This window comes from Vitis vinifera, chromosome 2 (assembly GCF_030704535.1).
Source record: "Vitis vinifera cultivar Pinot Noir 40024 chromosome 2, ASM3070453v1".
Lineage (NCBI taxonomy): Eukaryota > Viridiplantae > Streptophyta > Magnoliopsida > Vitales > Vitaceae > Vitis > Vitis vinifera.
In genome coordinates, this window is record NC_081806.1 from 19753844 (window position 1) to 19763649 (window position 9806).

Genomic DNA, 9806 nt, shown 5'->3' on the forward strand with positions numbered 1-9806 from the left:
AACTTCTTTCATCTTATTTTTCTCCTCAATGATTTCTGAACGCTAATCTTAAGAAAGAGAAACTTTGTATATGAAAGGTAACATGCCTTTCATACAATCCTACATTGCATATTTGACTAATATTTTATCCACGTATGTAGTTTGAGATAGCTCAATCTTCTTATTCTTCCGATCTAGCAAAAGGTAAATACCAAAAATATACTAAGCATCTCCCAGATCTTTTATCTAGAATTGTGTAGATAACCAACTCTTAACTATATATAATAACCTTACATCATTCCTAATTAATTCGAATATCATCCATATATAGTACCAAAAATACCACCATGCTACCCTATGTTCTCTTGTACATGCATGGTTTATCTTTGTTTCAATCAAAACCAAAGGCCTTGATTATCTTATTAAAGTGTTTATTCCATGATTTGGATGCTTGGTGAAGTCCATAAATGGACTTATACAACTTGCATACCATCTTGGTCCTTAGCTATAAATCCATATGATTGTTTCATGTTGATGTCTTCATGAAGATAGACATTAAGAGAAGTTATCTTAACATTCATTTGTTGAATTCCATAATCAAAATAAGTCGTAATGGATAAGAGGATCCTAATTGATTTAAGCATGGCCACTAACAAAAAGGTCTTATCATAGTCAAAACTAGATTTTTAACTATAACCTTTTGCAATAAACCTACCATCAAAGTTTCCACCTTTCCGTGTGCTTGTCTCTTTCTCTTCTAATCCTACTTACACCTTATAGGTTTTATTCATTCAGATGCTTCTACAAGTTCCCAAATCTTATTAGAGTACATAAACTCTATCTCAACCTCCACAACTCCATAGCAAAGATCTGCATCTTATCACCTACTGTTTCATCATAATCTATGGGTTTTGTTTTCATATTCTTCAAGAACTACCTTGAAAGACTCTGTCAAATACATGAATCTCTCATATTATGTAACAACTCTCTCACTACAACATGACATCAATGGTGTAATAGGATCATTAGGTATAACTAGTCCTAGTATTACTTTGGATATTCTATCCTGTGGTCTGCTATGGAGCTTTCATTACACTCTTTCTAGTCAATATCACCTCCAGCTTTGTATCCAATCATTCAAAAATCTAACATTTATATTTACAAATACCTTCTAGCTAGCTTTCCTAATAAAAATAATATCCTCTTATACCTTTAATTAGAATATCCACATCTCCATAAGAGTCTCAAGTAGTAATTTTATTTCTATTATCAAATCAAGTCTAAGAGATTATTAATGGTTGGTAAATATTCTTGAATTTATTGAAATCCTAGTTTCTAAATTCTAGATCTGCAGGGAGATTATGGCTATTGTTGAATAAAATGAAAAATAAATAAAACAATTAATTTTACTAATTTCACCATTATTCTTGATATTTTTCAAAATCAACAAGATATTAGATATTCTAATTTCTAATATTTCTGCAAAAAAAATTCATTATTGCATTGCTCTTCAAACATATATGTATATATGTTCTTTATTTTCCTCCACACATTCATTTTGTGTTTTTGGTTGTGAAATATTGATGATGAGTTTAAAACTTGAAAAAGACGTGTGTACTTTTTTGGACCCCCACTATACTATTTTGAGCTTGTTGCCCTAACATTCAAGGAAATAGGCTTCCATTTCCTTCATCTTTTCAATTTTTAGGAACCCACATTCTTATCATCAAGGATATTGACAATCCAATTATTTGCTCCAATCAATCTTTTTTTAAAAAGATTTGAACCATCCATTTAGGTGTGACGACTATCAATATTACATAGATTGATGATGGAAGAAAATCATGCACCGTTTAGGTTTAGCAATCAATATTAATTACTCATAAGTGATTGATGATGCAGTAGCACTTGTCATCCACTAAGTCACATTTGACATTTTTCTGTACCTGAATTTTTCTAGAAGAAAATGACTACCACCAAAAAAACAAATTACCAGCATTTTCACAATATGTATTTTGCTCAAGATTATGATTAGTTTCTTTCACAAAAATGTTCCTTTTAAATAAAGCAAATACTTAGTGGGTGTTTGGTGAATCAAATTAATAATTTAAAGTGACTTAATAATTTAATTTAAATATTAAGTAAATTAAGTGTGTTTAGTATAATAATTTAATGGTATGACTTAAAGTCAAAAACTTATTCTTAAGTTCATATCTTTATTTTATCATTTTATTCTCGTTTACCCCCTAATTACCTCCACGATTTTTTTTGCTACTCCATAACCTCCATTGTTATGCAACCTCCTTTACCCTAGTTATAATTTATGAAGACAAATATGTCAATCTGATAATTTAAAATAAATTTTAAGTCAATTTTATCAAACAACTTTAATATTTAAAATAAGAATTAAATAATGAGTTTTAAGTCAACAACTTAAAGTATAATTTAACTTAAAATCAACTTTACTTGTTAATAAGAAATATTAAGTTTTACCAAATACCCTCTTACTTTTAACCTATTTTTTCTTCAATTTTATGAATTAAGAGGATAGTTATTACATAACTAGTAATACCCCAAACCCAATTTAGGGGTAAAATCATAATTTAAAAATTAATTAATTAAATTAATTAATCTAATAAGGGTAGAAAAGTCCTTTTGTTTTTAAAAGCCTTAAGTATAAATTAAAATTTTTTTATCTTCTAGACCGAACTTCTCTATTATGCCAAAATACTTAGCCTTTTTACGTAACAACTCTGGTCAAGAAAAATTAGAGAAAGAGTCACTACGGCTTTTGTAGTACTCCGAATATCGTCCTAAAGGACTGGCTTATAGAAATTGTCAATACTAGAATAAATGAATTGCTTTTATTTAAATCCAAAAGTTAAAATCAATATGTGAATAATGTGAAACTAAGTAAAAGAAATTAAATAAATAAATATTGATTTTAAATTCAATTGATTCAAGTTTGGGGTTTTCCACAATCCAACCTAGGGTATAGAAATTAGAGAAAACAAGGGTCTTTTAAGTAATATGATCTTAGTGTTTTGGGATCCTTGGCCGCTCGCGATCAAGTTGAGTTCTATAACTCAAAATTACATTTGAAACCTAATTTTTCCTTTTTAAAACGGATTCCTAAAACCATCAAATGAATGAGATTAATTACTAGTTTAATTAATATTTGGTTTTTTAACCTTCCTACTCCTTATAACTTTTTTTTGGGGCAAATAACGATAGGGAATACAAGGATAACCAATAATCAAGAATTACCAAGAATCACTAGTATCATTCCCTAAACTAACTCACAATGATAGAATTAAAAAAAATTAATAAATTGTCACCCAACCAATAATTAATCTTATTGTTATAATAATTTATCCATTGTCCCTATAGGTTTTCTAGCCCTTAGGTTTTCATGCTTCAAGCCTCAAATTGGCTCTTAGCCTCTCATGGGGGTGATGTCACATTCACAATCCATAATAAGGTGAAAATCCATAATTTGAATCAAAAGAAACTAAAAACAATATATTTAATAAAAAAAGAAAAAGAAAACAAACCAAAGTTCCCGTCTTCTTCCACCTTCAATGTCAAACTCTTTAGAAAAAGATCTCAGATCCCTAAAACCTAGAATTAAGAGAGTTTATATAATATCATCAATTACCTAACATGTGACACACTCTCATTGGCCACTTATTACAAAATAATTTCTTAAAAATGATTAAAAATAATAATCACTTAGGGCGGATGAAGTGCCTTGGATGCAATTCTCGAGATGGAGAAGGCGAAACATCAAAGTAGTGGTGGTTGAATTCGAAATTGGTGTCATTTTAAAGTGGATTTCAAATTCATAAGTTGGATTTCGAATTCATAAGTTGAATTTCGAAATCATTTTGAAATAACCCTTCAGCTTGGTGCAGTTGTCTTCAAATGGTCATAACTTCTTCATTTCAGCTTCAATTTGCACACCATTTAAAGTGTTAGACTTCTGACTCCCCAATCTTCGAAATGATATATAGTATGTATAAAATGGACTCCAATAATTTCTCCAAATTTGTCCTTAAAATTAGAGTATATATTGCCATCATATTTTTGAATTCTAAATTTCCATGCAACTGAATATTGCTTCATGCCTCATTTCCCATGTTTTCTTGCCTCCTTTCTTACTCTATAATGGTCATTTCTCATCTTCAAAACTCATGATGTCTCGTCTTGCCTTTCCTTATGGTCCATGAGTCTTGACTCACTTATTTCCTCATTTAGCCTTTTTTTTATCTTTCAAAATCTAAAGTGATTCAACTTGCATCATTTTCTTCCCTTGAATCTGAGATAAGTCTCCAAAGTACAAATTAAACTCATGGCTAGGGCCTTAGCATCGATTTAGGTTAAGTTGGGTGATTTGAATGTCCTTTGGCGCACAAATCATATCGAATATGTGTCATTAGAGCATATTTTGACTCTAATCACTTCTCTATTAAAAAAAAAAAAAAAAAAAACCCTTTTTACATGGACGTCAGAAAATCAGAGAGCATAGGGTTGAAAATTTGGAGGTTTAGGGTTTGAAGATTAACTTTTCAGGTAAGATTTTAATCATCGGATTAGTATTTTATATTCATTAATTAGATTTGAATACTTTAGAAATCCCAATCTAAATTAGGGTTTGTTTATTTAATTTTTTTTAGACCAAAAGATTAGAAATTTATGACTTGCAGATTAATTTATTGATGAAAATAGGAAAATTTTAATTGAATAGAAAATAAATAAATGAAAAATTAGTGGAAAAAGAGAAATTTTATATTTAGAAAATAAATAAATAAATCGTTTGTGAAGGCTTTAGATTGGAAAAAGAAAATAATAATAATAATAATAATAATAATAATAATTGTAGGGTTTCTGGATTTTGGAATTTGAGGTGGTATGTTAGGGTGACAATTTCAAAAAAAAAAAAAAAAAAACCAATCTCACCGTCAGAGCCAAACGGTGAAAGAGTGGTAGTGGAATTAATTAAAATAATAATAATAATAATAATAAGTAGAGTTGGTGGGGTTGTTGGAGTTATTAAAAGTACATGGGTAGTTTGTTAAGTAAGAGAGGATATTGGGATTAATAATAATAATAATAATAGTTTTTGTATAAGCTTTAATTTAATTTAAGTAGATAAAGAAATAAATAGTTAGGATAAAATTAAGGAGGAATATGAATTTTATAAAAATTTGGACACTTATTAAATTAATTTATTATTGTTTAGAAAGTTGAAAATAATATCATCTCTAGATAAATAATCAATAATAAATGTTATGTATGATATTATGTTAAGTGCAGAGTAAATTCTTTAAGCTAAATTCTTCAAGTTTTTGAGTGCTTCTTTGAGGTAAGGGAAATTAATGCAAATTTTGTAAAATGAAATAAGTTTCTTTTATATTATATTTTGAAATGTGTAAAAATATTATTTTTATTTCTATGCATGGATCAAATATATGTTTTGTATGAAAAATATATTTAAACATTTTCTTTGTTTATGAAAAATGAAAATTGTGGAGATATGATATTTTGTTTTGTAAGTTTGAATTAATGAAATGAAGTGTTTGACTCTAATTTCTATGACCCTAGTCAACGGAATATAATTGTTGACATTTCTATGACCCTAGTTAATGGATTATAATTGTTGACATATCCGGTCTCAATCAACGAACTATAATAGTTGATATTATATGGCTTTAATCAACTTGTCATAATAGTTGACTTTATGGCCCCTTGTCAACAAGCTATAGTTGTTGACTTTTGATTTTGTTCACCTTAAATGGAACAAATTTGAAATTAATCACTCATTTATGAAGTCCTACCTAATTTGGTACCATTTGTTATTTGATAACCAAAGTAAATATATTTTAAATATATTTGATTTGATTTTGATAAGAAATTGTTTTAAAATGGATATGAGAAAGTTTTATTGAAAAGTTTGATTGTATTAGCATTTTGAACTCAAAAGTTTTTATGAAAATAAATATATGTTGTATCTTCGATTTGTAATTGTAATTGTAATTAAAAATGTTTGATCCATGAAACTGCATTGATGTTTCTTATTAAGTTTTAAGTTTATGCCCCTTCGTTGATAATTTTTCAGGTACCCTCAATTTGGGCGAGGAGTGATAGCTAGGCTAAGGAATTTTTCTTTGTTAAGATTTTGGTTCAAATTTTATTTTGGACATTGTTTAGAAGTTAAAATTTAATTCTCATTTGGATTATTTGAATTTGGAGTTATTTGACAATAACACTTGGGTAGATGTGTTAGTTTTTAAAATTGAGAATTGTGGATTATAAAATTTATTTATTTTACTACTCTGAATAGGAATTTAGTAATTGGTGATCTCCAGTTACAAGATGAATATTTATATTATTTCCAGTTTGAGCCTTCGAGTTTGAGGTGTGAAATGATCGTCATACCCATGGAATAGATTTTGAAACATAACATAGACACAATTTCACTAGCTATTTCGTTGTGTACCAAAAACTTAATGGGGATTAAATTAATGAGTTTAATTATAAATTAATAAAATGCTATTTTTACTTTAAAAGGCTAAAGTTTTTTTTCTAAAAATTTGATGGTTATTAATCAAAATAAAATTACTAAAATAATTCAATCCAATTAAAGTACCCACTAAAACCTATATATATATATATATTTGAGGCTTTGGTACAAATATGCCTCTAATCTATATAAAAATAATAATAATAAAATATGTAAAAAAAAAAATTAAAATTCTAAAATCTAGCTCTCTCTAAGATTTTCTAAGCTCTTAAGCCTCAATAATTTCCTACCTTTAATTGATGTATGATATGTTTGAACCTGATTAATATTTTCATTCTTGTCGATATTTAAAAAGTCCAGCAAACCATACTTAGAGATAATAAGACCTCCATGAACAAAAAAAAAAATCAAAAGATATCATTACGATGAAATAAGATTGGGGTTATTTTATATTTCCAATTTAGACTTCCATTTTGAAAAGCTTTGTTAATTTTCCATTTTTGTAAATGTTTGTTATGCTAAATTATTTCAATCTACAATCCAATTATAAGTATATTTGCCTTTATACATTAGGATAAAGGAAGTCAAATAATAGTGGAGGTTGTGGAGTAGTAAAAAAGAATGTAGAAATAATTAAGGCAAATAAGGGTAAAAAGGTAAAATAAAAATATGGACTTAAAAATAAGTTAATTATTTTTATTTATTACTTGAAATTATTTTTTACTTTAAATCATACCATTGAGTTATTTTACCAAGCATATTTAATTTATTTAACGACTTAAATTAAGTTATTACTTAAGTCACTTTAAGTTATTAAATTGGTTTATCAAACACCCTTTAATTTAATTCTTATATCTACAATTTATTTTTTGTTTTAACAACAATTTATTTTTTGTTTTAACAACGTTAATTCATTTTCATTAATTACTTACAAGTAGCTAAATTTCACCAAAGGTAAGTGAAATTGAGATTTTTCTCCATATCTCTGCTTTAAGCCTCCTATAAGCTTTATTGAATTAAGAAGCTAAATTGCAATTAGCTCATTGGGATCATGCATTATTGTAAGAAGAAGAGGGTCCAAAGTCAATTGTTCTTGGATGCATTAATTATTTGCCAATCATTTAATTTTTAAATACATCTAAATTCCAAACTTGTAGGTAAGACAACAATGTCTATTGTTGAATAAAATATAAAAAATAAAATTGTATGTTTTTCTCATTACATTTTCAGAATATGTAATTTTCTTGAGAAAATGAATTTCTATAATTATTATAATTAAATGTTTTTGAGTTAATTTTTACAATCATTTAATGCATAAATATTCCTTTCATTTAAAGGCAAATATTTACTTCCATCTTTTTTTTTTTAGATTATATGAATTAATTATCACTTAGTAATTAAAAAATGAAATACAATTTCACTATTTTTTTTATAAACTAAAAAATTAATGAAGATTAAATTAATGAGTTCAATTATAAATCCCCTTATGCTTTTTTATTTGAAAGGTTTAACTCTATTGTTTTGTCTAAAACTTGGATGGGTGATTAATCAAAATAAATTACTAAAATGATTAAATCCAATTTATCTTTTCTAAACTTAAAAAGCAACTATATTGTAAACTTACTTGCTTATAATATTATATAAATTAAAATTTATATAATATGCCAAAAGAATTAATATTCAAAAGTCTATCTCTGAAAATTTTTTAGCTTTTAAGCATATATCCATCATCTTTTGTTGTAAATTAAAGTTTCTAGGTCATTTTAATGGATGTTTTCAATCTTGTGGATACCAAAAATATCCAAGAAATTGTATTTCTATTAAAAAAAAAATCTAAAATATGTAACTAAGATACAGTTGTAAATTTAAAGTGTATTTAGAGTACGTTTGGTAGTGATTTTAAAAAGTGTTTCTAATCTTTTTAATTTTAACACTCTTATTAGGAATGGCAACGTGGCGGGTTTGGAACGGTTTCGGGACGAGTCGCCCCATCCCAACCCCACCCCATTTATTCAAAATAATTATCATCCCCGTCCCATTTAAAAAATTAAACAAGGTGGGTACCGTTTAACTTTTTTTTTGAATTTTAATTTTTTAAAAAAATATTTTTAAAATTTTTAATTACATTAAAATAAATATATTTTATAAATAATTAAATTATTATATTTTTTATAACTTATTTTATTAAAAATATTTCATTATTATCTATATATTAAAAATAGTAAAATAAAAATTAAATTAAATTAATTTTAAATTTTAAATTAAATTTATTTTATATATAATCGGGTCAGGTAGGGGTGGGACAAGGCAATACCCAAACCCGCCCTAGGTTTTAAAAAAATTCTCAAACCAGTTTATTAAAATTGAACTCCGTCCCATTAGAGGCGAGGCAGGACGGGTATCCGAAAAAACCTGTCACATTGTCATCCCTAACTCTTATAAATATATTTGGTAATGATTTTAAAAAGTGTTTATACTATTTCTAATACTTAAAATTTTCAAAGAAAATGTTTCTCCTCTTTCTAAAATCATTGTCAAGCACACTCAAATGTTCATCCGAGAAACATTATAAGTGATTTTTTAATACTATAAATGATTTTTCTTATTTTTAAAAATATTTCCTAAATTTTACCAAATACCAAATTTTTTTTAAAAAACTTTTTAAGCTAAAAACGCTTCTTAAAATTACTACCAAACGGTTCTTTTTAGTCCAACACAATCATAATCAAAAAAATTTATAAAAAAAATTAAAAAAACACTTAATAAAAAAATATTAATTATATTTAACGGTTGTAGTAATAATAAATTTCAATTATCTTCATTGTTGTTACATTCCACATACAAATTGAACAAATAAAGTAGATAAAGTAGCATATGAAGCACATGGAAGTTAGTGTCAACTTTTTATTATTGAAAATTATAAAAATTTAAGGTTATCAAATAAACTTTGATTCGATAAAGCATCAAATAACAGTTTTTAAAAACTGTTTTTCAAAATTATTTTCAAAAACATTTCTCAAACAAAACTTAACTTGAAGTGTTTTTAGTGAAAATGTTTTTCAAAAAAGTATTTTTTTTAAAATCATCTATAAAATATTTTTTCAAAAAACATTACAAGTGATTTTCAACACTATCAATGATTTTTCAATTTTTTAAAAATATGTTCCAAATTTTACTAAATACCAAATATTTTTTTCAAAAACACTTTTTAAATTAAAAGCGCCTCTTAAAATCATTGTTTGATCATTGTCAAACAAACTCTTACGACGTGTTTGACAGTGATTTTAAGAAATGTTTCTAACCT